The sequence below is a fragment of the Halichoerus grypus genome, chromosome 10, assembly GCF_964656455.1.
Source record: "Halichoerus grypus chromosome 10, mHalGry1.hap1.1, whole genome shotgun sequence".
Lineage (NCBI taxonomy): Eukaryota > Metazoa > Chordata > Mammalia > Carnivora > Phocidae > Halichoerus > Halichoerus grypus.
In genome coordinates this window covers 65,371,305-65,387,331 of record NC_135721.1, presented here as the reverse complement: position 1 = coordinate 65,387,331, position 16,027 = coordinate 65,371,305, and the positions used below count along the sequence as shown (strand labels likewise).

The 16,027-nt window shown below is 40.4% G+C and overlaps 1 protein-coding gene across 7 annotated transcripts in view; it reads left to right on the top strand.

Annotated features, from left to right (window-relative positions):
- Nucleotides 1-16,027, top strand: part of LOC144379232 (uncharacterized) — a 97,940-nt gene that overhangs the window by 10,609 nt on the left and 71,304 nt on the right. For 6 of the 7 annotated variants that reach the window (XR_013441825.1, XM_078056558.1, XM_078056557.1 and 3 more), the window contains exon 2: nt 2,683-2,864. The gene's annotated coding sequence lies outside the window, so the exon portion shown is untranslated. Of the gene's footprint in view, nt 1-2,682; nt 2,865-6,784; nt 6,924-16,027 lie in introns of all 7 variants that reach the window. The other variant, XR_013441826.1, reaches the window with a different exon arrangement.

Below are 16,027 nucleotides of genomic sequence, written 5' to 3'. Positions count from 1 at the left end.
CTTCTAGTTGTTCCACATCCTTGCCTCCTTGGTATAGTCAGTCTTTTTTACTTCAGCCTTTCTAGTAGGAGTGTAATAGTATCTCATTATGCTTCCAATTTGCATTTTCCTAAGCACTAATAATGGTGAGCATCTTTTCTGAGTACTAATTTACCATTCATTTATCTTTCTCAGTGAATTGCCTATTAAAATCTTTCGTCCAATTTTTTGGAGCCATATTTGTTTTCTTACCGAGTTTTGAGAGTTCTTTATATATTCTGGGGATAAATCCTCTACCATATATGTAACTTGCAAGTATTTTCTCCAGTCTGTGGCCTCTTTTTTTCTCACTCTCTTAATAGGCAGAAAGTCATTTTAACCAAAATTATCAAGAGCCTCATCAGTCTTCCTAATGACTTCCCTTAATTGCTTAATATTCAAATTTTTCTTTTTTTGAAATACATTCCTTTTCTATTTACTCTGCTCCTCTTGTTAACTGGCATGATTGCAGTCTCACTTGGCAACAACCTTATGTGTGATTGGAAGAATCCTTTAACATCACTTTCATCAACTTCATGAAATCTTGCACTTGTAGCAAAATGTGCAGTTAAATTCTTTCAATTCATTTGATTTGCACTTGTTTTATATTTGGGGATATTACCACAATCTCAAAGTTCAAACCAGTGAGGATGTCAACTGAGGAGCAACTGAATGAGATAGGGTAGGGAAAGTAAGTACTTGTGTTTCATATGGAAAAATATTTGAGTTGGGACTCATTTTATAAATGATCAGTTCATTAGAGAATATTAATATGACTTTTGCTTCCGTACGGGAGCACAGACTTGTGTAATAAATACTAAAAAAACAAAGCTTGCAAGAAAAGACCCCTCTCTCTATATATTTCCTCTTATATCTTGATCCCCCCTCTCTCATTCTGCTGTAGGTACTCTGACCTTTGTTTCTTGATCAAGCCCAGTTTTTTTCTCAATATAAGAGTACCTACTTTTTCTTCTAATCAAATAAGTGGACCAAGAATTTAGATTTATTCCAAGTGCAATAGAAATCAATAGACAAGTTTTTAATCAGGAAAATGACATCATTTGATTTGAACTTTCAAAGGATTTCTCTGAATGGAGAATGGATTATACAGGGATAAGAATGGAAGTAGAGAGACTAATTAGGAAGCTATTTCAGTAGTCCAGTGAGAGATGATGATGACTTGTATCAAGGTGAAATAGTGAAGTGTCAGATTTGAGATATTTTGAAGGTAAAACTAACAAAATTTGGTGATAGAATGTGGTATGAGAGAAAGGGAAGAGTCATAGATGACTCCCAGATTTCTGCCTTTGGTAATAGCAGGTATGGTAGACTCATCATTGAGATGGGGAAAATAGAGGGTGGGACCAGGTTTGTGAAAAAGCAATCATGAGTTCCATACTGGCCATACTAAGTTTATCTACACGCCCTAAGTGAAGATTCAAGAAGGCTTTTGGATATCAGTTTCTAGAGTTAGTGGTAGGAATTAGGCTGGAGATATAAATTTGGAAGTTGTCAGCATATGGATGATATTTTATTTAATGTTAAGGGACCAAATAAGATCACCTGAAAAACAGTATAGATAGAGAAGAGAGTAAAACCTTGAGCCTCCAAGTGGGACAGAGCACAAGAAACAAATAAAGGAGTATAAGAAAAGGAAAACCAGGACCGAGTGGTGAAGACCAGCTCTGGGTTTGGATATTCACTAGGAGGTTCACTGGAATCAGCATATGGTTGTACTCAAGGCTAAGATTTATCACAGTGCTACAGTAAATATGTTGTGCCAGATCATGTGAGAAAAAGACGCAGGTGGCGTCTGGAAGAATCCATGAACAGGCTTCCTTAATGCCCCTTTTCTCCTGTGAGGGGTCATATAGAGCACACTCTTCCCCTAGCAGTGAAAATGCAGTAATATGTGTGTGATGTTTCTGTTCAAGGAAGCCCATTAGAGACTAAGTGCCCAAGAGTTTTATCTGTGTCTAATCATGTACGTACCCTTGGTCTGGGCACAGTGAGCTATCATTATCAGTTAGGGAAAAAGGGAACACTACTGAAAATCAAGTTTTCCAATGCTAGCCGAGGGCCAACCTTGCAAGCCCCTTCAAAGGACAGCAATCTCAGGCTTGCTAGGTTAACTCTTTTCTGCACAGAATCTAAAAGGGGCATCACAGAAGCTAAAGGGGGAGAATGTTTCCAGGGAGAGAGATGCAGCTGAAGAATCAAGAAAGATAAGGACCAAAGTGACCAGTGGATTTGACAATATAGAAGTAATCACTGACTCTGATACACAAAGTCCGAGGCATGGTGGGACAAAGAAGGTAGATTGAAGAGGATTCAAGAGTGACCTGGGGAGGGAGTAGAGACAGCATGTAGAGATAGGCTATTTCAAGAAGTTTTCCGTGAGGGGAAGGAAAAGAAGGAAAGGTAGTTTAAAGATGGTAGAAATCAAGAAGAGGTTTTTCACAGATGACAGATATTAGCACATGTTTGTTTTGGGATCAAAATTATTCATTAGAAAGGGAGGGATGATGGAGAGAGTGAGGGATTGGATCCACAGCAAGAGTGAAATGATAGGAGAGATACTCCTTACATTGAACCAGGAGGGAAGAAGGAAAAGACATACAGATTTGGGAATCCAAAAATGAGCAACTCTTTTTTTTTTTGCAGGTACACATGCTTGGGCTTTATTTAATACCATGTCTGTGACCAAGGACCAGCTCAGAATCCACAGTTGGGACAGAGTTGTGTGGCCCATGGCTCAGCAGGACTCCCATTCTCGCAGTCTACCCTGTGCTGACATAAGCCAGGGGGTCGCCATGAAGAAGGTGTGGAACTCAGTTCACTCACAGGTTAGTTGGTTTTTTTTTTTAAGATTTTATTTATTTATTTGACAGAGAGAGACACAGCGAGAGAGGGAACACAAGCAGGGGGAGTGGGAAAGAGACAAGCAGGCTTCCCACGGAGCAGGGAGCCTGATGCGGGGCTCAATCCCAGGACCCTGGGATTATGACCTGAGCCGAAGGCAGATGCTTAACGACTGAGCCACCCAGGCGCCCCTGTTTGTTTGTTTTTTTAAGATTTTATTTATTTATTTATTTATTTATTTATTTGAGAGAGAGAGAGAGTGCACCAGTGGAGGGGAGAGGAAGAGGGAGAGAGAGAAACAGGCTCCTTACAGGGAGCGTGACATGAGGATCCATTCCAGGGATCTGGGATCATGACCTGAGCTGAAGGCAGACAGTTAACCGACTGAGCCATCCAGGCACCCCTCACTCACAGGTTTTTAGAGCCCTTATAAAATTAACTTTTTATTCAAGCATTTGCTTCTCCTAGAAACTCGGACACTGGTGGGTGGGCCAGGGCGGGCTCTAAGCGCTGGTCTTCTTTTGTTTCGGTTTAAGCTTGTTCCAAACCCTCCCCAGGGCCATTTTTCCCATGAAGAAGGTGATGGGAAAATTACACTTCTACCAGTCTCTTATAATACATGTGCTTCTGAAAATTTGTCCTTAAAAGTTCCTTAAAAAGTCAGCTATTTCTTCTGCATCTAATGTTGCTTTTTGACCTGATCCTGCTCTCAGTCCCAAGTCTTTAACTTTTAGTTGTGAGTGAATAAATTCTTCCTTTTCCTTATGAAATGTCAAATTCTGGTTTACCCAGACTGTTGGTTCCATTCTTGTGTTTCTTGTCTTAATTCTCTTAGCTTTTGTTCCAACAGTGATTCATTTTCAGGGATGTAAAAGCGAACAGGTTGAAGGTTTGAATTTTTATCTGGGGTCCTATCCAATCATGGCAAAATTTTTCTGGGAGGGCAGAATCCTGAGACCTGACCCGGTGCCGCATGCCTGAATTCTGTGCCATGCTCCAGGGAGAGCTGACTCCCAGGCCAGCGAAGGCATGGCAAAATGGAGGGAGAAGGGCCCTCCTTGAGGGCTGTGAGGCTGTGATGGTCCACGTCCCCCCCAAAATGAGCAACTTCTGACGGCTTTTATTTCCTCAGAGAAGTATGAGGCAATGTCCTCAGTTGAAAGTAGAGAGTGTGGAAAAGATGTGAAAGGTGTGAGGAAAAAGTAGAAAGTTGGGAATTTGTAGAGTAAGGAAGAAAATAATTTGGGAAAAAGAATGTATAAAATGGGAAGCTGGCAGGAGAGAGGTCATGCTAGAGGTTTAGGAGGACTGTGTAATTATTTAAAATGTTTTATTAATGAGAGGCAATAATTTGAATTTTTTTAAAAGATTTTATTTATTTATCTGAGAGAGAGAGTGAGCAGGGGGTTGGGGCAGAGGGAGAGGGAGAAGCAGACTCCCCGCTGAGCCGGGAGCCCAATGCAGGACTTGATCCCAGGACCCCAGGATCACGACCTAAGCCGAAGGCAGATGCTTAACCAACTGAGCCACCCAGATGCCCGATAATTTGAATTTATATCATTGAAATGTTTCAACTTCTACTAAGGTCTGCTTCAAAAGGAAACTATTGTATTGGATAGCAGTTAAAAATAGGAAGGAAAGGATGGGGCCTTCAAGCAAACAGTTCTTTTTTAGCTCAAAACTACTTTAATATAACAATTTTTTTCCTAAATTACCACTGAACAGTTGAAACTGAATGACCAACTAATCTCCTCAGCCTAAACACACATACAAAATATACCTCTAGCATTACATTATAACTTCCCCAATCAAACAAAACAGGAAGAGTGGTTATGTTTAGCTGATTGCGTGAGATGATCTGTCATATAGAGTTTCCGTTAAATTCTGATCAAGTTAGTGTATTAAGTGGCAGATATGTGTGTGTATGTATGTGTGTATATATATATATACCTTTCAATACTGCCATGGCAGGAATATCTTTTCATTTTCACAGATATGTCTCATGAACACAAACATAAAATATATTCAAAAGAAGCTTCAAGAATCCTCTCTGATGGACATATTTTTAGTGTCTGTACTGACTCTCATATTTGCTGAACCCCAGCTGCAGCTCTTGTCTCAGAGAACTGCCCTGCTCCTCCCATTTATTCCATTATTACTTTCAGTTGTGAGATGAAAATACTCTCTTTAAAATAAATTGGCTCCTCTAAATAAAGAAATGTTCAAATAGCTACTTTAGTCTCTCATCTCAAGTTAAATCAGAGAAAAGATTTCAGCATCAAACCTGCAGTGACCTTGGTGTTTTTCTCAATACATAAATCATTGTTACCACATTTCTTAATTTTCTAATGCATGAAATAATTAAACTTAGAATATGCCTTTCCTAGACACAATTAATTCAGTGCTGTGATCAATTTAATTTTTACTTATATGAATTTTATAATGTGTAACTTTTCATGTATTTCCAAAGTATGTTTTTAAATATTTATTTATTTGACAGAGAAAGACACGATGAGAAAGGGAACACAAGCAGGGGGAGTGGGAGAGGGAGAAGCAGGCTTCCCGCTGAGCAGGGAGCCCGATGTGGGGCTCAATCCCAGATCCTGGGATCATGACCTGAGCCGAAGGCAGACGCTTAACCACTGAGGCAACCAGGCGTCCCCTCTTTCCAAAGTATTTTTATATTAGTTAGGGAGTGGATGTAACATCTATGAGAGATAAAGGTGGAGGAAGGTGGATTGAGTAGGGAGAGCCTACAGACCTGCATGCTGATCTGACACCTGTGAAAAAAGTGGCGAGGAAACAGGATTGGATGGTGAGAGCCTCAGACTTTGATGTACAGCCAGCAAAGTCTCAGCCAACCCACTGGGGAGCTCCAGAGCAAAGATCGCCTGTTAGAGAAGGCCTGCCTTAGGTAGATATGGCTAGACCCTAGTACTGCTGTGATTATCAGTCATTGGTGGGGGCTGCTACGGGAAGAGGATGACCTCAGCTAGAATACTGCTGTGGTGGGTCCTGAAGGTGCTGCAGTTGGAGGCTCTTAGCTGACTGCATTCTAACAGATGAAGGGAGATCCAAGCAACACATGTTCATGCCTCCTACATCAGTTGTGCCCCTTTTGCTAAGATTGGTTTTTGCAAGCAGTTCAGTTGTTCACAAGTTCAAATCATGGATTATTGCACAGACTCCTAACTTTTCTCCTTTTGGCCAGTCCCTCATCTCTCCATGAAATACTCTTAGCAGGGGTGCCTGGGTGGCTCAGTTGGTTGGGCGTCTGCCTTCTGCTCAGATCATGATCCCGGAATCCCATGATCAAGTCCTGCATTGGGCTCCCTGCTCAGTGGGGAGTCTGCTTCTCTCTCTCTGCTCCTCACCCCGCTCGTGTTCTCTCTTGCTCTTTCTGTCTCTCAAGTAAATAAATAAAATGAAAAAACAATACTCTTAGCAGATTAATCTCCAAAAAGATCATTTTTATTCTGTCAGTCCTTTGCTCAAAAATATTCAGTGTCTCTCTGTTATTCACAAAATAAAGCCCGGACTCTAACCTGGTGCTCAAGGCTAACACAGGACTAGCCCCAACCTAGCATTCTGTTTTTATCTAACTTTATATCCTTTCTGGTCAGTCCATGTGGGGCCTACTTGTGATCTCTCCAACATTCTATTTATATTTACGTATTTCTTGTTGTTCTATTCCATTTGACACACGATTCTTCCTTCTATCTACTTACAGAAATGCCCAACCCGTCTTTTAAGGTCCAGTTTGTATTCCCTCTCCAACAGAAATCAGTATCTTACCCTTCCTCAGAAATAGTTCAGTATGTCTCCCACCTATTCATATTCTTCCTTATCTTATTACTCAAATTTTATTTTACTTTACTATTTTATTTTATTTTATTTTATGTAGTTTCCACTTCCAACATGGAGCTTGAACCCTGAGATTAAGAGTCACATTCTCTACCAACTGAGCCAGCCAGGAGTCCATTATTATGCAAGTTTTGGTGTGAACATGTCTCTTTCCCAAGTATCCTGTTATATCCTTTGGGGTAAGAGGAACACAATATTGGTTTTTATTCTGCAAGTACTCCACGATTGAATGAAGAGAGAGATGCATGAGAGAATAGGCAGTATAAGAAGCCACTACAGACATGCAAAAAATAAAGGAGAGACAAAAATTTAGGGTAGGGTGATATAAGAAAATACATTGGGAAGTGAAAAAATATTCCATGTGACTATTTTGTGGGAATCTATGACTTTCTTCACTTTCCTGTTTCTTAGAGACCAGAGCAGAATTCTTTATCCAAGGTACAGAGATATTTAGGTTAATTATGAATGGGCTATGGGGGATGTGCTAATCAAAATCTCTGAAATTTATAAAAAGTTTTATATATGTATATGTGACTTTTCTGAGAATAAGATCCATAACTTATCTGATTTTCAAAGGAGTCTGTGATCATAAAGAGAGGGTGGCTCAGGTCGTTGGGTGTCTGCCTTCGGCTCAGGTCCTAATCCCAGGGTCCTGGGATCGAGCCCCGCATCGGGCTCCCTGCTCCGTGGGAAGCCTGCTTCTCCTTCTTCCACTCCCCCTGCTTGTGTTCCCTCTCTTGCTGTATCTCTGTCAAATAAATAAAATCTTAAATAAATAAATAAATAAATAAAATAAAACCATTTGACCAGAGTTTGGGGCATTGGTAGAAGAGAGGTTGAGTAGGATTGAACGTCATTTGGAAAGCAGGAGATCATTGGTAATCTTAAAGAAAATAATTTCTGAAGAACGAAGAAAGCAGAAGCCAGATCCCCAGGAATTAAGGAGTGAGTGGGTGGTGAGGAAGTAGAAGTAGCAAATATAGATTTTACTTCCAGAAATGTATCAGTGAATGAGAAGGAGATACATGATAATTTAAGAACTAGTAGGATCAGGGAAGGTTTTTTTTGATAGGAGATACTTGAGCATATTTATAAGGAAGAGGTGAAAGGGGAGAATAGAGGAAGTAGATGGGGAAGTGTCTGGGTAGTCTGGGTTTATGTTGTAGTAGCACCTCCAAGAGAATAGTGACACAAGACATAAAAATTTATTTCTCACTAGTGTAAACTCTACTGTAGATTGCTATCCTCCATGCTGAGACCCATTGAGGCTGGTTGCTTCAGTCCTTGGGCTATATGCTCATGACCAGGGGGGAAGAGAGAGATGAAGGGGTGATGCAGAGAGGTCTTACTGCCACCACTGTGAAGTGACACCTGTTACTTCCATTCATGTTTCACTGGGCAGAACTAGTCCCCTGGTCATGCTTAATTGGGGGAGGGGGACAAAGGGGAGGGACAGGGAATGTAGAAGAAATACAAAAAGAGGGCACCTGGGTGGCTCAGTTGTTAAGCGTCTGCCTTCGGCTCAGGTCATGATCCCAGGGTCCTGGGATCGAGCCCCGCATCGGGCTCCCTGCTCAGCGGGAAGCCTGCTTCTCCCTCTCCCACTCCCCTTGCTTGTGTTCCTGCTCTCGCTATCTCTCTCTCTGTCAAATAAATAAAATCTTAAAAAAAAAAAAAGAAATATGAAAAGAGATTTGGGGGCGCCTGGGTGGGTCAGTCGGTTAAGCATCTGCCTTTGGCTCAGGTCATGATCCTGGAGTCCTGGGATCCTGCATCAGGCTCCCTGCTCAGCAGGGGAGTCTGCTTCTCCCTCTGCCCCTCACCCCGCTCGTGCTATCTCTCTCTCTCTCTCTGTCTCTCTCTCTCTCAAATAAATAAGATCTTTAAAAAAAAGAAAGAAAAGAGATTTAGTGAGCATACAATTATCTTTACTGTATGAAAAGGTCAAGAAAAAAGCGAAGAGCATTTTGGGAAGTTAAAAGTGGCATAGTTTTTAAATGTCCCCATATGTTCCTACAAAAAACAGAGCAAATTGATTAGCAAAATCTAGGGGTGCCTGGGTGGCTCAGTCAGTTAAGTGTTTGACTCTTGATTTTGGCTCAGGTCGTGATTTCAGAGTCATGAGATTGAGCCCCACATGGGGCTCCCTGTTGGGCGCAAAGCCTGCTTAGGATTCACTCTCTTCCTCTCCCTCTGTCCCTCCCCCATTCCCCTGCCACAGCTCTATCTCTCTTTCTTAAAACAAACAAACAAACAAAATCTAAAACCCGCAAACAACATTAATAACAAGTTTAGGTAGCAAGGTATGAACTTCCAAATATACCCAGGTGGGCACACATCATGAAAGCAACAAGATTCACATGTGATAGGAGGTCAAAAGCGCCAAAACAAAACAAAACACCAGATTACAAAAAGATGCCCCAAAAAGGAGCCCCACCTGGTATATAAAACTAGAGAGTTCATCTAAGGGTAGCAGTTAAAATTGAGAAGTTTTGTGGGCTCAATTTTTCAGGTAAACACAAGGGAACCTGGGAAAATCAGATGGTGCTGGAATGGTCTAGGCTCTATGGGATGGTGCTAGGATGGTCTAAGCTATATGTGCTTTCACAACCAACCTGAGCTCCCTACCAGGAGCAAGCCCTACATGAGAGAGAAGCTGCTAGGACAAGACAGAAAACAGGCCACATTATAACTACCACAAATAGTATATTAATTATAAAAACTCCAAATCTCATTTCATTCCCCTATTTTCCTTACCAATTATATTCAGTAGCATTGTTTGGTCTCACATATAAGAGCACTTGTAATGAGATTACATAGCACCATCAAGATACTTCATTAATAAAATACAGTCAACACAGAGACCCTTCAAATTTGACCACAAACTCTCTCCCATTATCAAATTCCCAAGGAAAATTGAAGTCTAAAGATTAAAACCCCTTAAAAATTTAAGTCAAGAGAAATTACTGACCAAACTCAGATTCTCTTGCCCTTGAGATTTAAACTTCAAAGAAATACAATGTTCAGAACTCATCCTTTCCACTTCATATTTCACTCAATTAGAAGAGTTTTTCAGGGGGCGCCTGGGTGGCTCATTCACTAAGTGTTTGCCTTCGGCTCAGGTCATGATCCCAGGGTCCTGGGATTGAGCCCGGTGTCGGGCTCCCCACTCAGCGGGAAGCCTGCTTCTCCCTCTCCCGCTCCCCCGCTTGTGTTCCCTTTCTCACTGTGTCTCTCTGTCAGACGAGATCGGGCGCGTTCAGGGTGGTATGGCCGTAGACTGTGTCTCTCTGTCAAATAAATAAATAAAATCTTAAAAAAAAAAAAAAAAAGAGTTTTTCAAGGAGTAAATAGGGTTTGAATTTTTTGTAAACAGTTGTAGCTTGGACAAAAATTGTATTAGTTTAATATCAAGTCTCTCATTAAGTTTCTAGATAATCAAAAAAGTTAATAAGAGGGCGCCTGGTGGCTCAGTTGGTTAAGCATCTGATTCTTGATTTTGACAAGTTATACCCCACCTCTAAGAACTTCTGCCCAGAAGTAGCACACACCTTTTACTCACATCACTTCCATTCACATTCCATTGGTCAAAGCATGTTATGTAGCCTTTTAACTACAAATGGAACACAGAAGGATTCTATTGCCTTTGAGCTGCATTTAGAACTCTATTCACCAATACTGCTTGAGTTGTGTCTTCTGAGCTGACAATTGTAATCCTTGCCATCAGTTGCTGTAACTGCATTCAGCTAGAGAATAGCCTAAGCCAATGTTTCCCAAACTTGTCTGATCAAAATAATCACCTAGATGCTTATTATTATTTAACAACTGCATGCAAAAAAATACTGATTCCTATGTTCTATTCCTGCAGTAATGATTTAGTAGTTCTGAGATGAGGCCTAAGAATCTGTATTTTTTAAAAATACCCTCTGTTAGACAAGGAAACCTCCTTCCTAGCGTAGGTATTTTTTTTTAAAGACTTTATTTTTTAGAGTGGTTTTAAGTTCATAGAAAAATTGAGTGGAAAGTACAGAGAAGAGTTTCTGTATATCCTCTAACCCCACACATGTACAACCTGCCCCACTATCAACATCCCGCACCAGAGTGGCACTTTCCTTACAACGGATGAATCTACGTTGATGTATCATTATCACCAAAAGTCCATAGTTTACCTTAGGGTTTACTCTTGGTGTTGTACATTCTATTGGCTTAGACAAATGTATAATGACATGTATCCACAAGTATAGTATTTGGAATTATGTCACTGCTCTAAAAATTCTCTGCTCTGCCTATGCATCCCTCCTTCCCAAACTCCGGGCAACCATTTATCTTTTCACTGTCTCCATAATTTTGCCTCCTTCAGAATGTCATATAGCTGGAGTGGTATAATATGTAGCCTTTTTAAGATGGGCTTCTTTCACTTAGTATTATGCATTTAAGATTCCACCACGTCCATTGATGGCTTGATAGTTTTTTGTTTTTTGTTTTTTTTTAGAGAGAGAGAGAAGGTGGGAGAAGGGGCAGAGGGAGAGGGAGAGAGAGAATGTTAAACAGGCTCCATGCCAAGTGTGGAGCGCCATGTGGGGCTCAATCTTACAACCCATAGTTCATGACCTGAGCTGAAATCAAGAGTCAGACACTTAACTGACTGAGCCACCCAGGCGCCCCGATAGCTTATTTCTTTTTAATGCCTAATAATATTCCACTGACTAGATGTACCACAGTTTGTTTATCCATTTACCAACAGAGATGTAGCTTGCTTGCTTCTAAGTTTTGGTAAGAGTATGTTTAGTTTCATGAGAAACTACCAAATTGTCTTCCAAAATGGCTGTACCATTTTGCATGCCCACCAGCAATGAAAGAGCATTCCTATTGCTCCATATCCTTGCCAGCATTTGTCCCAAACTGCAGCTGTTAAAAGCCCATACAACTGTCAAGGTTAAAACATTCTAAAGTCCACTCATACCTCTGAATTTATATAGCTCCTCTAAATTTCCAGTTTGGGTTTTGATTTTTTAATATTTCTCAACATCTGTCTGTTGGGAGGTCTTCAGACGTCAGGGCCATACTCCCTTTCCAAACTACAGGTTTCCCCAGGCCCTCCAAAGGCCGAGCTGGCCTCCTGTACATCTTATGGCCAGTGAGAGAGTGATTGGTCCTGGCTGTGTGGACTGGCTGACTGCCAAGAGATCTAAAGCCTGGTTAGAGAATGCTAGTTTATTCTGGACAAACTTACCTATCAAGTGAGTCATTCCACTTCCCCTAAGGTAGAGTAAGTACAGGGGCAGAGAGGCCAAGAGTTACATTCATTGGGTTCCTTCTTCATGGGAAGAAACAGAGAGTAGAGGAGAAGCTTTCTTTGTAGCAGGGTGGTCTCTGTCTTCTGGTGAAGTAGGCGACAACCTCATGTCATAAAAATATTTCAGGCAGGGCAAGATTTGAGAACTTTAGGAAAATAGAGGTGGTTTAGAGTAGGTGTTGTGGGGAATGGAATAGGGACTCAAGGAGAGATTAATTATAAAAAAAATTCCTGGGGCGCCTGGGTGGCTCAGTTGGTTAAGCATCTGCCTTCGGCTTGTGTTGTGATCCCAGAGTCCTGGAATCAAGCCCCGTGAGCCCACATTGGGCTCCCTGCTCAGTGGGGAGTCTGCTTCTTCCTCTCCCTCTGCCTCTCCTCACCCCTGCTCGTGCTCGCTCTCTCAAATAAATGAATACAATCTTTTAAAAAAATTCCTGAGTGTACCTGGTAGTCTAGAAGTCCAAGTAGGTCCAGGAAGTAATCAAGGTTTAAATCAAACCAGGAGCTGAGATGAAAAAAGTGAAAAGTGGAAGGGACTAGTACCAAGCAGAGTGGGAGAAAACCAAGATAACTATGGTGACCAGGCTCCACAAAGGACAAATGAAGCCAATTGGAATACTGATAACTGCTGGCTAATGTTCATCACAGATTTAATGTGTGCCAGGTTTATGTGGATTATCTCATTTAACCTTCAGAGGAAACCTGTGAGAAATTTAGGGCATAGAGGGATTAAGTAATTTGTCTCTGGTCACTCAGCTAGTGAAGGGAGGGTCATGATTTAAACCTAGGCAGACTGACTCTATAATCCATAGCCTTAACCATAGCACTACTAGGTGAGAGTTGATGGAATTTATATTACTCTGAGGACAAATACCAGATTCAGTAGAATGGGAGAAATGATGAGAGAAGAGGTGATGGCTGGGGATGGGCATTTATTTAAAATCTGAGAAGTTGAGCAGATTCAATATCCAAGGAAGAAAGGTGGCAAGAAGTCAATCAGGCTGAGAAAATATGAGCTCAGGTCATCAAAAAGTCATGGACAGGGATGTTGAAGTTGTCAAGGGTGATATAACTGGAGAGAAAGTGGGATGTTCCAGAAGCTATCAGGGAACATAAAAGATATCCCCAAGGCTGGTAGACAAATTTGATAGGGAAAAGAGGATGGTGTAAACATTTGTCCTAAATATCAAAGGAGCATATGCAATTTATTGTAATCATTCTCTCTCTCCTTCTCTCCCTCTGGAGAGAACAACTCTCCTTTATTTTACTTAGGAAAAAGATAAGGAAAAAACAAAGACTGAAAAGACATGTGGCACTGCTAATAATCATGGCTACTTGGTGACAAAGTAAAATAATTGTTAAATCTCTGTTGTTTGGCCTGTCTCATTTTAACATTGAGAACCGAGCTATTAAATACTAAGTACAGGTTTTCTCCCTCAATTTGAAAGCAAAGTGTTCCTGTGAAACCTTTCATAAGCTGCAATGATGCTAAGTGAAGAAGCAATTACCATTGATTAATATGGAAAAAATTTTTTAACGTTCCCAGACCCAAAAAAATCACCTCTCTTCGGCTTTTCTGAGACCTTAAGACACATCTTGCTAATGGATGCACAAAATAAATCAAGATAAAGCCCAGATGCTCACAGACACAGTTCAAAGTGATGATATCTTGATGCTCAGATGCTGAGTGTAGTTCCTGGGAAGGAGCTTGGTGCGGCTGCGCTCACTGCTCCAGGTGTTCACTGCCTCTGTAGCATAAATTTGTTTTGCTACAAAACAAATGCTGAACACTACTTTCACTTTTCACCTTTCTTCTTAAAAGTGAAAATCCTCTTTGGATTTCTTTCAGTTAGCACAAACAGGTACTAACGTCAGTCTTTCATAAAAACAAAGTGGAAACATGAACTTTCAAAAAGCCGGAGATACCTCTAATCATTTTTTGTGAGAGTATACATAGCATAGCACTTTATTTCCAGAGCAAAAATGTAACACTTTTATTCCCAGAAGCTGTTTTTCTGTTTTTCATTAAAAGTTTTTGATATAGCTGAACATGTCTCATTTAAATGTACTTCTTACTTCCTTGGATACTCTTGAATAAAACATTCCCTCGTGCTGTTCCTGGCAGAAAAAATATTCACTGGCACTGTTTGTTGACATTTCAAAAATGTCTCCTGCTTTGTATTATTCCATTTTCAAATTTGTATTATGTTATCCTTTATGAATACATAGCATTTTTTGTAGTTGTCTGTCTGTCTCTATCTCTGTTATCATATTAGAGGGAAGACCTCTGCTATGCAGTTCTTAATCTCTTTTAAAGTCACATACACTTAATGCTATATTTTGTGCCTTTTTTTTTTTTTTGAGTCCTTTCTTACTTCTACTGACTGCTCTTTTCTCATTGGAAAGTGGTTTGTGTCATTTAGCATTGAGCTTTGGTACTTTTGGTACTAGATCTTTATTAGAAATATCAGATGATAATCTGGCACATTGTGACATCTAGGTATATTTTCAGCTGTTTTCTATGTATATATCTCTTGGTGTATTTTTTTTAAAGAAAATCTAATATCTTTCTTTTCCTTCTAGGGCATTCTTCCCTTGCGGAAGATACTTTGTCAAATTCATAAACGCTTTCAAAGAATCTGATATGCATTTTAAATGGTTTCAAGGCTTTTCTGGTTTCCAGAATATCTATACCTGAAAGTTTTATACTTGAAAATTACCTGTAGACTTTACTAATATAAAATACTCCTGAAATAGTCAAATTCCCCTTGATAGGTTAGTTGTTGAATTTAAATTTGTTTTGGATTTGTCTTTCTGTTTTCCCTATGCCAAATACAAGCACAACACCTTGGTATGGCATTCAGGGAGTTATTTATCAGAATCTGGTTATTCCTTCCATCCTCATTTCCTCCAGGGGCTGCCACCCTGACCCACAGTTCTGGCCTTTATCATCTGTGGCCTGGGGTGTTTTAAGAGCCTCCCAGGTGGTTGGCTGCCCCTGGCGCTCCATCCCCTATCATCTTTATCCAGAATGATCCTATTGAAACATGTCAGGTCATGTCATTCTTTGGCTCTTGAATGGCTTCCCATCTCTTTCAGAGTAATAGCCTAGTCTTCACAGTAGCTAAGAGTTCCCAAGTGATCTGGCCCTTCTTCCCTCTCTCGCCTTGCCCTTCCCTCTCCCTCTCCTTCTGTTCCAGCTATACTAACTTTTTGCTGTTCCTTGAATATTCCAAGATGCTCCTACCTTCAAGTCTTTGCTCAAAATGTCACCTTTTCAAGGAGGCCTTCTCTGAACCCCTATTTTAAATTCATTTCCCCAGCAATATCTATTCCTTTCCCCTGCCGTTTTTTTGTTAATAAAATATTTATTATCATCTGATATATTTTAATGAATGTATTATTTATTATCTGCACTGCCATACACTCAAATATAACTTCCACAAGTAGCTTATAGAACACTGCCAGACATGGAGAAGGCTCTGCAAGAAGAAACAAAAAAATTGAATGAATTAACTTAGCAGTTAGCATGAGAAATGAGAAATGTTTGCTAAACAAAATGATGTACTAGGACACTGGATAAGAATCTGTGTTTACAATGGAATCTTTCAGAAGCTTATTGGAATCCCAGATGACTGGGAGCAGTAGGGAATACAAACCTTTTGGTTTGTGTGACTGACCTCCCTCTTCAGCTTCTGGGCTCCCGTGGTGAAGCTAAGGGTGGGGCTGGGGTAGTACTTATCTTCACTTAGTTTAGCTAAACTAAATTGAGGTTGCAGGATTGCTTTTACTTGACGATATAGAAGTACGTAATACTATTTAGCTAGCTTCTCCATTCTCTAATCTGTCATAAACTTTCATTAGGAAATCTTGTGCGGCTTTTATGGAAGAATATGTATCTCCCTCTTCATTGGAGCTTCTAGGAAGTTTTATGTTGGGTTCTAAATCACAAATGAAGCACGGTTTTATTTCAAGAAAGAAATAGAA